The following is a 13,214-nucleotide window of genomic DNA, read 5'->3' on the forward strand; positions in this document are numbered from 1 at the left end:
TATTTTAAAAGGCAGTGCCATTTACATTGCCAATAGCTCAAAATCTCACAAATGCGAGACCTATTGCATTGGTAAATGCTTGTTTCTTTTGTCTTAAGCACTCCACGAGAGTGTATGTGTTTCCTCCTGGCTCCCTAGTGTGCTTCTCTTTCCCATAGTACTCCATGTTGCACTCTTACCCATTTACTTTTCCCCCACCACTCCACTTTGCTCTCTTGCTTGTTGTTTTCCCTCCACCCCTGTGTTGCTTGCCCCACCTACACTCCTCTTGCTGTTATTTCTCCTCTGGACCCCCATACTTCCCCGTTGCTTGCTCACCCCTGTGCTTCTCCACCTGCTCTACTTTGTGTTTGCTCCCATTGCTTCTCCTCCAATTCTCCATTTTGCTTCCCACCACCCGTGGTCTTCTCCTCTCTCACCTGTTGCTTCTACTCCCCACCTGCCCTCTGTTGCTTCCGTTTCATCCTGTGTTGTTTCTCACCACCTACCTCTGGCATGTAGTTTCCTCCTCACACCTTGGGCCTCCATGTTGCTCGCCCCCAAGGGGGCTTCCATTACAAAAAAAGGAATTTGCATCATTTTGTAGGCATGCAGCTACAAAATGATGCAATGACGCCTAATAACGTTTATTTAACTTGTATTTCCTTTAGCCATGGCTAAATCCAATTTGCAAAGCCAATAGCTCCTAAAGGTGTGACGTATTGGCTTTGCCAATGCTTGTTTTTTTTATGAGTGCCTGCCTTGATCTGTGTTTATTCTTTGACAAGGAATGATGGGGTAGGTTGGTAGGGTTGCGGTGTAGCAGAGTAAAGGGTAAGTCTAGAAGAGAGAAAATGAGAGAGAAGGGAGGAAGGATTGAGAAAGGAAGGGGAAACAGGGAAGTGCAGTAGAGGAAATGAGAAAAGTTATGAAAAACAAACGTAAGTGAATTAAAAAAAAGACAGGATGGGAGAAACAGGAAAGCGATAGGAAGGAGAAAGAGCGTGGGGAGAGTGAGGGTAGAGAGAGGAAGGGAGGGCACAAATAAAGAAAGAAGGGAAATAATGCTATCAATTTAGGTAGGAGATAGGGGAATCAGTAGACAATGGTGTTGAAGATAAGGAAGAAATGCAGAATACAGAGGACAAGGAGGAAAATGGAGTAGGTGAAAAGTAACAGGAGAGGAAAAGTGAGAGAATAGGGCAGAAATAAGGGGCAGAGAGAGAAATGAGATATGAACAAGGAAAGGGGTGTATGGAAGAGAAAGATAGATGCTCAAATGAGGGATATCATTCGAGGAAGAAGCGTGAGAAAGAGTGAGAGGAGAAAAGACACGATTTAGAAATGAAAGTGAAGGGGGGCGTGGCCAGGCACCCAACAAGCATGGCCGTGTTTTTGTGAGGCTCTCCATACCGAAGCTGCCCGAAGGAATGCCTTCATGAAGGTGTACACAAGGATGTGTTATCGCCCGAAGCTCCTCACAATAACAGAACGGTTTATTTAAAGGTAAAACGTTCCTAAGTGAAATCGCGGCATCGCTGCAGCCATTTTGGTTATGTGGATCGCGCTGCAAACGTCTCTCCTCCTCACAGCGGCGAAAATGAATTATTTCCACGAGTGCCCTAGCCTCTGGCATAAAATAACTCTAATGCTCCCTTCTAGCGGAAACTCATTGCGATACAGTAACCCAGCATAACCTCACTACTTCATAGTTGCTGAGAAGATGAGGCTGCGACTGCCATTTTGAGGAATATTTATATGTGTAATATGGTGAACTCAAGTATTTATTTGGATTGTACATTTTTATGCATTTTCTCTTACACAACCCTCTCAATAAGGGGCTATTTTTGCATTTTCCACTCCCCTGCTTTATGTATTAGTTTCTATGACGTATATTAAGAGGAGGGAAAAGGCATATCAAGGAGTATTAAGGCTCTCACTGCAACAGTGGTCATAGTGGTCCTCTACGTTTAAAGGATGCAATTAATTCACGGTCCATAGTATGTTACAATACTCACCATGACTGCATAGTTTTTACTTAAGGTGCTGCATCTTCCAGACTGAATCTGCTTCTCCATTTCTTAACTCCTTTACTAATACTCTCTGAATCCGCTTTCAAGATTCTCTGCTTTACCTACCTCTCAAGTTGATGGGTAAAACGAAGGGATCTTTTCATAACGCTTCAAAACTACAACACGCTTTTATCAAAAATTCAACACTCTTTTCAGAACTCTCCAAACTGGAGGACTCAGGATTACTTGTGACAGAGCATTAGCACAATAATGGATCCCTCACAAGCAATACCAGGAAAGTCCAATGTGAAACGCCTGAAAAAAGACCGCCCCCCCCTCGCCACCTAAACCAGCTTCTCCAGTTTCAATGGAGTTATTACAGGAAATAAGAGCCCTCAGACCCTTTGTGGAGGAGACCAACTCCAAATTACAAGTTCTTTCAGACAATTGGTCACAACTTGACTTACAGTATTAGAGCAAAATGTCTCCTCCTTCAATGATACCACCAAGAGTGTTACTTTCCTACATACTCAAGTCTCAACACTTCAAAAGCAGGTCGAGGACCTTGAAAATCCTAATAGAAGAAACATGCGTATATATGGTTTGGTGGAGGGGGCCGAAGGTACGGACTCTTACATTCTTTAAATCATTCCTCCCTAAGATCCTTCATATGCCAGAAGACACTGCACTGAACATACAACGCGCCCATAGATTGGGTCGAGTTTCCACTAACACTTCCCCTTCACAACGACCCAAGAGGAGTCATCCTTTATTTTCTAGAGTACACTGACTTGCTGAAAGTACTGGCAGCCGCTAAAGCTATTCAACGGATTTCGTGGTCTGGCTCCACACTGTTCTTTGTACAAGATTATTCTAAGGTTACAGCAGCCAGACGTAAAGCCTTCCTAAATAGGAGACCAGACCTTCGTTCAATGGGAGCTAGATACGGTCTTTTTCACCCATGTCTTTTTAAGGTTACTTACAACAACAGAACATATGAAGATCCAGTACGTTTGCAAAGTTTCATCAATTCGCACAAGACGGATCATATGGATTCTTCAGGATCTTCACCTTCACATATTACATGACTTTCCTGAACGGTATATATGAGGTCCCACCATTCTTTTGATTGCAGATTTTATGATGTTAGTCTCATATATATGCTGGTAGTTTTTCCTCAATAGCATTACAGTTTGTCGCTTTTGTAAATCTTAGTTCATGTTACTGTGTTTCACTATTCCATGTTCATCCTATAAATTATTGTTAAGTATGTTATTCTTCGCTTCACAGTTACGTCTCAGTTATGGCATGGTCCTCCCCCGGTCTAGTCGAGTCGTCCCTAGACTTTCGTCTGCTCCATGTTCCACCCACCCCTGCATCCACGTTTCCTTTGTGTAGGTAGGTTATTTGTTTTTTGTTATTTGTTCTGTCGTGCACTTCCTTACTCTCTTCTCTTTTGGTGTCTCTAATATTTCCACTTCTTTCTACACACTTATGTTTATTAATATATTTGTCATTACATATCTAAACCTTCCTATATTTACATTCTTATACTACTTGTCTATTATACTTATCTTCCTCTGTATTGCCATCTCTAATTTTCATTCCTGACTCAGGTCATCTGATTCTTCTCTCTTCCTTTGTCTGGTGATTGAACTGACAATTTATCTCTATCTTTTCTCTTTCCATATCCTCTACTGTCGCCTTAATGAATTGGACGTTTGTATCATGCTCCTTTTTTTTATTCTTTTTCTGAAACTATGTCTTTAAAACTGATTTTGTGGAAAGTTAGGGGATTACATTCTCCCATCAAAAGACAAAGAGTATTAACTCATCTAGCTAAATTGGGCGCTGACATAGTTTTTCTACAAGAAACATCTCACGGATGTCGAATCTTTAAAACTAAGAAAAAGTTGGGTGGGAGAAGTTTTCTATTCTCAAGGGGATGTTAAACGTAATGGAGTCATGATACTATGTCGTAAATCACTTCCAGTTGGAAGTTTTATCGCAGGACTCGGACGCTGATGGCAGATGGTTGAATGTCAAATTGTCTCTTAAGGGTGTTCCAGTCTCTTTCCTTAATGTCTATGCCCCTACTGGAGGTGATACTTCTTTTTGGCACACATTGGCTAAGCAAATTACTCACTGCACTGAAGATAATTTTATATTAGCTGGCGATTGTAATCAGATTTATGACCCGTTTATAGACAGATATTCCAAAGTTTCTTTTGTCCCCAATAAGCCTCAAATCTTTTGTTCACACTATCACTCAGCATAAGCTCCTTGATGCATGGCGTTTGTGTAATCCGACTACCAGAGAATACACTTTATTCCCCAGCCCATCAAATTCAGTCACTAATAGATTATATATTCGTCTCTCAATATTTCGCAAGCCCTCACGAATGCAGAAATTGGTCCTATTCCATTGTCAGATCATGCCCCTGTCTCAATTGGCCTTGATATAGCCTAAAGTTAATGCTCCTAGAAGATAGCGAATTAACAATGCTCTTCTTTTAGATCCAGTGTTTACAGCTTCCTTCACCACCTTCTTTAACGAGTACTTTGTGATAAACCAAAGTGAGTCCATGTTATTTTCAACTATTTGGGATGCTTTTAAAGCTTCAGCAAGAGATTATTATTGGCTTTGTTGCCAAAAAACAAAAAATTGCACGCAAACTTACAAATGATCTCCTTCATGACATTAAGAGACTGGAGCACTCATACTACACGTCCCACTCGAAAGAATGTTTAACAGCTCTTATCAATGCCAAATTGCAATGTAATAAGAAATCTACAGATAATGCCTCATTATACCTGTTAAAATCTAGTGCAAAATTATATGGAGGCAAAAACAAGGCAGCAAAAATATCGGCTAATTATTTAAAAATTAGGCACAACAAATTAAATATCGAATCTATCTATGATGAACATTCTGCTTTAAAATTTAAAGATGTTGAGATATTGAATGAATTTTCTCTTTTATAAATTATATACATCCGAAACACAATCTACAGACCAATCATGGTCATATTTTTTTTCTAATATCCAAAAACCCCAACGCATCCGTCCTGATTTATCTTCATTGGAATTGGACCTAACACAGCAAGAACTCCTCAAAGCTCTCCAACACCTCAAAAACAGATAAAGCGCCAGGTCAGATGGTTTTACCGTTGAATTTTATCTTCACTTTTGCAAACTTTTATTGCCCAGATTGTACTCCCTGATAAACTCTTTTCGTTCTTTAAACCGCTCCTCTGGCTCTTTTTCTGAAGCACACATCTGCCTCATTCCCAAAGAGGGAAAAGATTCTAAGTACTGTTAAAACTATAGGCCTATCTCCCTGGTTAACATTGACTATAACATTTTTTCCAAAGCGCTAGCTTTACGCTTAGATTCCTATTTACCAAATTTGTTGGGCAAAGAACAATCTGGCTTTAAGGGACGACTCATAACAGACAACACGCGACTTTTCTTTAACGTTTTATCTAAATCATCCCACCTAAAACAGCCCCTTGCAGCAATAGCATTAGACGCAGAAAAAGCGTTCGATGGAGTTGAGTGGACTTACTTGTTTTATACTCTTAAGTGGTTTGGTTTTGGCCCTAAATTTGTATCTTTAATATCTCCTTTATTCTAATCCTCATGCTGCAGTCTACGCTAATTGCCTGATTTCCCCATTCTTTGATTTAGGTAGGGGAGTACGCCAAGGTTGCCCTCTCTCTCCCTTTCTTTTCAATTTAGCTTTGGACCCATTTCTCTGTAAATTGCGTCAAAATCCAAACTTACATGGTTTCCAAACGTTAAATTCCCATATTAAACTTGCAGCTTATGCTGACGATATTTTGCTTGTGTGTCAAGACCAGAGGACTCAGTTCCTGCTTTTTTAGCGGAAGTAAAGTCATACTCCCTTATTTCTGGATACAAATTGAACGATAAATATGAGATTCTGCCCTTAACCAAGTACACTTTTAAATCAGACTTTAGCACTTCTAGTTTCACATGGAGTCCTAAACATATTAAGTATTTAGGATTACACTTAACTTCTTCAGTTTCGGACACAGTAGTACTATGCATGAATAAATGTATTCAAAAGATCTGAGTTAACCACTAAATGGCATCCTCTCTACTTATCCTGGTGGGGTCGTTTAGACACTATAAAGATGATGCTGTCACCCATAGTCTTATATACTATTTCCAACATCCCAGTTCCTATTTCCGCTAACTATTGAAGAAAGTTAACTCCATCCTTTCCTCCTTCCTGTGGAGCAATAAGAAGTCCCGAATGTCTTTATTAAAATTAACTCGCCCTAAACCAGAAGGTGGAGTTAGTTTTCCAGACTTTCCGGCATATCAGAAATCATTCCTTTTATGTCAAGCCTCTTTTTGGTTGCTTGATTCCACAGAAGACTGCCCTCTTTGGACCTCACTTGAACGTCTATTTTTATATCCCTTTTCCTTTTGTGAGTATCTTTCCTTCTCCCGCAAACCTCAGTCCCTCTCTACTCCCATAATCAAACTCACCTCCAAACTTCTTGAATCAACTTCTCCTCCACCTCATAGTACTCCAGACTCCTTCCTCAACTCACCAATTTGGCACAACAAAATCCTGCTTATTCGGAATAAACCCTTCTACTGGAAGACCTGGAGACAAAGAGGACTATTATGGGTCCATCAACTATTCTCACGATCTGATTTACCCTTTTCTTCACTTAGCAAATCATTCAATTTGCCTGCCTCATTTAATCATAAATATAACTTACTTAAGAAAGCTGTGATGGATACATATATCCAACGTTCTACTGTATCTGATACTTCTATTGTCCACAACTTCACACTTTGTTACAAACCATGCCCAAAGCTTCCACTATCTATCACTACTTACAAGGTACCGACATTGTCAGACAGAAGTCTAAAACAGAAGAGGCGTGGGAACGTGATTTTATGACATCCTGGCCGTTGTCACTCTGGAAGAACATATGGACCAAGATACGTAGATCTTCCAGAGCAGCCAACACAACAAAAACATTGTTTTTGTATACAATAGACTCTTACTAACACCGACTACTATAAGTAAAAGTTTTTCGACTGTATCGGATACTTGTTGGACAAGTTCATCCTCAAATGCTGATTTATTTCATATGTTATTCTATTGTCCATGTGTATATACTTTCTGAAAACAAGTATGGACCCAAATTACCCTAATTTGTTACTAAATTTACTTTTTCCTTTATCCATATTTTTTTAGGAAGTCTCTCACATATTTGGGAAAATGTTACGCTGAATGTCAAAATTATTGATTTGTTAATAGCGGTTGCTTTTCAGCAAATTACCACAAATTGGAAACATTTTACAAAAATTTCTTATAAAGCTTGGTGGTATGCTGTTTGCCATAATCATAGATTGGACACTTCTTTTGTTTATCCTATACACATGGCAACGAAACGTTTAAAATTGTGGTCACCCATCACAATATTCATTGACGCAAGCGCCAAACGATGTTCCCTGCTACAACCATCTCAGCAGGAAGTCCTTAATCCACCTTGACTTCCTAAATTGTTCCTAAAAATTATTTATATTCTAATGTTATTCATGTTTCACGTATATCGCTTTGCTTTTTCTATTCTTATTAATAAGTCCAATTCATGTAATTTTATTGTAGCAGACTTGTAGTGTAATGACGTGAGTTCAATATTCTGTACTGTATGTAGACACCTTTATTCTTTCCAATAATAAAAATTCTTGAACCTAAAAGAAATGAAAGTGAAAGGGAGGAAATGGAGAGGAAGAAGTGGGCGAGACAGGAAAGTGTGACAGACAAATAAAGGGGATCAAGCAGTTGAGAAGAAAACGTGGAAAATGCAGGAAAGAGAAGGATGAGTGAGAGTCTGTGAAGAGTGAAAGGTAAGAAGGAAATAGGAGGAGGGGATCATGGAGATATGGAGGAGAAAGAGTGAGAGGTGAGCAATGGAAAGGTGGGTGGAAAGGACTCAAATGTGTAAGCAGTGGCATAGCTATCATTAGTTCAGTAGGTGTAGTGACACCAATGCCCAGAAGTTCAAGGTGCCTATTCCAAGTGACAGGGTCGGATTGGGCTCAGCATTCAGCCTGAGCACCCCCAAAAAGTTGGCCCACCTTCCTAGATCAATGAAACAGCATTCGGCTAGTCTAATTAGGCTCATTTTAAGAGAAATGTTGAATAAATGATATATTTTAAAGCTCATAGATCCAGAAACATTGGTGAAAACTAGAAGCGCTACATTTTGGCTGGGTGGGCGAGGTGAAATAAACTTGCTCAAAGGCCACAACTCCTGATGTGGCTATGTTTGCCACCTGCCTGTTTTTTTAACCGACATTACTGGTATTTGAATGTGCTGGCTGATACGAAAAGGAAGAAAATCTAATAAAGCTGGTATTTTTTCCTCCAATCAATATGTACTTTAAATAGTTCCCATAAGGAGAACACAGTTTAAAATATGCTCTAAAGCTGCTTTAATGATCCGTGACAGATAGTTAAAACGAAAAAAGGGAGAAAAAACATGTTTTTATTATTGGATAAAGAATCCTCTTTCATTATTATATTCAAGCCTTTGCAGACTCTAAAACATGAGTAAACAGGTTATATTTTATTGTAGTTTTATATAGTGTGAACACGCCCAAGGGCAGTGATTATATGAGCACCAGCCACTTTCCAGATGATCAAATTCATTTTTATTTTAGGCCTTGGGCAATTATGTCATTTGCCCAGAATCACAGAATCTTGAGCTGAGACTGGGACTCCAACCTATTTCCATAGTTCCAAATTAGGCAGCTCTGACCAGAACATCCTGTCAAATTTACTCTGGGAAAGGTGCCTCACAGCGAAGGCTTGTGCAAAAATTCACCCCTCTCTATCAACGTCTGAAAGACTCTGGATCCGAGGTGCCAACAACAGGCCCTCAGTAAGACAGCTTTACTTACTCTCCACAGCCATCTAAAGTTTGCAGACTAGAAAATACTGCCCATAATGATCAGTGCTTGAAATTTTAATAGAATAGCAGAGTACCTGCTTGATTCTGAGAAGTGCCGGTACTCTCAAATAAAAAGTATTACTTGCTCTTGAGAAGTGCTGGTACTTCCCCTCTCAAAATAAAAAAGTGCCGGTACTCCGTACCGGGCAGTACCGGCCCATTTAAAGCACTGCTGGCCCCACATTACAGTGGCCTGGCAGGGAACAGACAGTAAGGGTCTGTGGGCCGGTTGATAGAACTCCTAACAAAAACCGGCCCCCAGGTGACCCCTTAGGCACCGGCCCAATGCCCGACAGTCCGCCATCCCAATCCGATGCTGCAATGGCCTCGAGAGGAGAGCCGACCCGACCAGGAATACGCTGAGAGAACTGCTTTTAGCAGGAGGGTCTTTATCTAAAACAAAAATGTGCAGCTAGCGTACATATTGAAATCGTGCAAATACTGTGTTAGAGGGAGCAGTCTGAGTATAGCGCGAGGCACCTTTTCTCTGGCCTGACTCATCTCAGGGTTTCGTCAGTGAGGTATAGTTAGGTGGTTCTGAATGTGCAGACACTCCCCGACGCCCTCTGCTGGTACAATCTTCGCCCTGGTGAAATTCGCACTAACATGAGTCTGCATGCGCGTGACTTGCCGCGGCTCCCCCGGGCTCGAGCTGACACAGGTCGAGCACCTCACAGGTGCAGGACGGCCGTTCCTGTAAAACGTTTGATAGTGATAATAAACTGTCTTTATCTAATCTTCGGGTGGATTGTCTCCCTCCCCCTCATTCGTAGCCTCCTCATCCCCTTGACGCTTGTTTGCCATTTTCACAATACAGCCAACAGCTGTGGAGGGGCCATGACGCATGGCGACGGCGTATGAGTGCTTAATGGCCCCCGACAGGAAAATTCTGTTCTAAATATACATAGGCCTATAAATTGCTGGCCAAGAAACCCTCTTCGTGTAGGCGCACACCTCACAGGGATTGTGGGGTAATGCAGAGAGAATGCAAAGCTCTGGGGAGGTTTACGAAGCAGGTGCTTGCAGTGCAGGACTGGCATCTGCGCAAAATGTGGGGAAGAACCCAGAAATTTAGACAAGAGGTATTGGGACAGAAATGTTCCCTGCGGAAGGCTACCCCTGCTCTGAGTGACCTGTCTGCATGTGAGACTGGCATCCTGGCTTTTTGTTGGTCAAGCGAGAACACTAATCCAGCATGTGCTTGATGGAGCGGGTAAAATGTTTTCTTTTTATATACCCAATCCATTTATATATGTTTATATTAAAATGATTAAGGATTAATTATAATAATTAATAGTTTGATGTGAAAGAACTAAACCAACCTTATTAACAGAAAGAATACACGTGGGAATGCATTTGCATGGCTAAAATACTAGGTGAACTAAGTTGGTATGCATATTAAAACGATAAATGTTGCTTGAGTAATGTTATTGTGATTTGCGCTTAAATAAACCAGCATTAACGGCTTTGGATGATGCATAGGGCTAGATAAATGCATACACATAAGGGTATTAGCAAGGGAATAACACTGTTTAATCATTTCCATGTATTAATTACAATTTTTTGTGTTTCCTTTGCTTAAGTTGACTATTCTGGCCTACCAAAAGATGGCCGCTGACTGAAACCTAACTAAAGTACAATACTTCATCATTTGAACAATGGAGAAAGGCGCCTGCACGGACTTCGTTCGTGTCCCTTGTGTGACCTGTCAGACCATGCCCATGAAGACTACCCTGGGCGAGGTGCCAATGCCCCTGAACGTGAAGAAATTGTTGCAATTGAGAATATGAACTGTCGAACCCGACCTGTTACCAACGAACTGATACATTTAGGACCACGGATTATTCTTTCCCATACATTTGCTTTGAGACTTTTCCCACATGGGAAAATTTGAAAAGGTTTCCTGATGCGCTGAGATGTATTTGAATTCTGCCAATCATATTTCTGTGAAATGAGAAAATGTAACTTTGATATGTAAATTTTAGTATAAATATTAGTAGACTAGAGAGGGCAAACACAGCTACTGACGGAGAACCGATGATCAGAGATCCTTATGCTGACGGAGAGGACGGTGACTTTATATAATAAACAAGAACTCTGATGAATTTACTGAGGACCAGTTCTGACTTAAAAAACGACAATTAGCCAGAATAGGTAAATATGACAAAAGATGATATTGCATTATTAAGATTTAACCTGCATTTAAATTAGATAAAAGAAAATCTTTATTTGAATTAATGTGTCGGGTGATTATTTCATTGAAATGTTTATCGATTAGTTTTGAGAGTTAAAGTATCAATGAACTAAATAACATCTAAATGATTCGATCGACCTATTGATGGAGGAATTGTTAGGGTGATTCAGGAGAAGTGGTTTTCCTCTATCAAAGAAAGCAGTTTGGTTCGGAACTAATGTCCCTTTGTAGGCACGGATAGCTTGAGAATGAATGTTGGTGTTATGGGCCCCACCAGCGTATGATGTGTGTATGTGCGTGTGACTGAGAAATCATTCTGTCTGTGGAAGTAAGGGGAAATTGAGTAACACAAACTGCACCAGTATTTCTGGTAGCTAGAGATGGTTATTGGTTTTGGTTTAATGATTTTGCATGTATATAGCTTATCGATTATTGATTGGTATTGAAATATGTACTAACACTATATGTTGAAGTTGTAGAGTTTTATGTTGCCTGTACGGCTTCTGGGATGTAGGAAGTCAGGAATTGATAACAGTTCCATAGCTGAGCAGAGGTAAGTGCTGCTCTCGGGAAAGACGGGATTGTGGTTGCCCGTAGGTACACGGGAGAAGCGTGTGACAATTGAAGTTGCACGGCGCATTGTCTGGGTTCGATTCGGTAGCATCGCTGAGTGTTACCATTGGTGATACTTTGTGTGAGAAAAGTGTGTATGATAGCAAAGGGTTACCTGTGAAATTTTGGTCTTAGGTACCAGGAAACCAATTGGCATACCGATAACGCTTATAACTAAAAAGGTAGCAGGTGTTCTCTGAGCTTGTTAGAAGGACAAAGTAGAGGTAAGCGCTGCTTTGTTAACGTATGTCAAAATTCTGTAGTAGGACAGACTGTTCGCTGTTCTCGGAAAAGACAGGATTCTGTGTGAATGAACTACATTTCTTGTGTGAAAGTGCGTGAATGAATTAGCATTCAGGTTAATTGCGAAACTCTGGATTTATTTCTCAGGAGCATTGCGTTTCCAACTATGTTTCTTAATTCTGGAGAAAACAGTTAATTGATGCTTGGTAGAAGGGTGAAGTAGAGGGATGTGCTACTTTGCCAACAGACGTAAAGATTCTGTAGTAGGGCAGAGGTAAGCGCTGCTCTCGGGGAAAACAGGATTCTCGTGGGAAAGGTCTTTTGCTATTCTGTGGTTAGCGAAGCAGACAATGGAGATGTTTATACGTTGTAACTAACAGTATTGTAAAATTGAAACAAAGTCTACCGAGTAGTTTTGTAAAGGAGGGGTAGACTGAAGACAGGAGTCAGGAGCAGGAGCTGCTGCAGCGACTGCGGACGTCAGAAAGACCGCGCTGGGATTGGACGGCTAGTCAGAGGTGTAAAACGCTCTGGATTGGTACGTCAGTATAAAACCGCGCTAGGATTGGAGATTGTGACAGTGACGTAGACGCTCCAGGATTGGTGCGCAAGTAAGAATCGCGTTGCTATTGGGCTAAAAACCGTACAGTCGAAGATAAGACTAAAAGGTTTACGAGAGAAAGGAAGATGTATTATCATTCACCCGAGAAAAAGAAGAAATCCTTGGTTAGTAAAATAAAAGGATGGTTTGTGAAAGACAAAGATTGTGACTAGGGAAGGACAGTTACTTCCTCCGACGAAAACACCCGCATCCTTCATGGTTGCGAAATATGGGTACCATACTTGCATTTGGTTAGACAATTGGGAAAAGTATACAAAGGAAGACGGAGTTTTAGCGTTTCCCGAAAATCGTTCCTTTAATTTGGCAATTTTAAGGAATTTACGGGAGAGGATGATGAGCTTAGATCCACGACCTAGACCTATGCAGTAGGAGGCTTTGACAGAGTGGGAAGACGAGATACATGAGCGAGAAAAACAGAGAAATGGCAGTAGATATAGATATATGTTCGGACGGCCAAATGATCGTGAAACTCATCGTGATCGAATGAGAAGGTGGCGAGACGCAAGTATGACTGAAGGACTGTTTCCCGTAAGAACTGCAGGGGA

At 40.8% G+C, this 13,214-nt stretch overlaps 1 long non-coding RNA gene across 1 annotated transcript in view; it reads left to right on the forward strand.

Annotated features, from left to right (window-relative positions):
- Positions 1-11,230, forward strand: part of LOC146870678 (uncharacterized) — a 315,755-nt gene extending 304,525 nt beyond the window's left edge. Inside the window, exons 2-3 of the long non-coding RNA XR_014979017.1 lie at positions 3,282-3,389; positions 10,582-11,230. This is a non-coding gene — a long non-coding RNA (uncharacterized LOC146870678). The remainder of the gene's footprint in view (positions 1-3,281; positions 3,390-10,581) is intronic.
- The last annotated feature ends 1,984 nt before the right edge of the window (positions 11,231-13,214 follow it).

The sequence above is a fragment of the Triturus cristatus genome, chromosome 1_1 (assembly GCF_964204655.1).
Source record: "Triturus cristatus chromosome 1_1, aTriCri1.1, whole genome shotgun sequence".
Classification (NCBI taxonomy): Eukaryota; Metazoa; Chordata; class Amphibia; order Caudata; family Salamandridae; genus Triturus; species Triturus cristatus.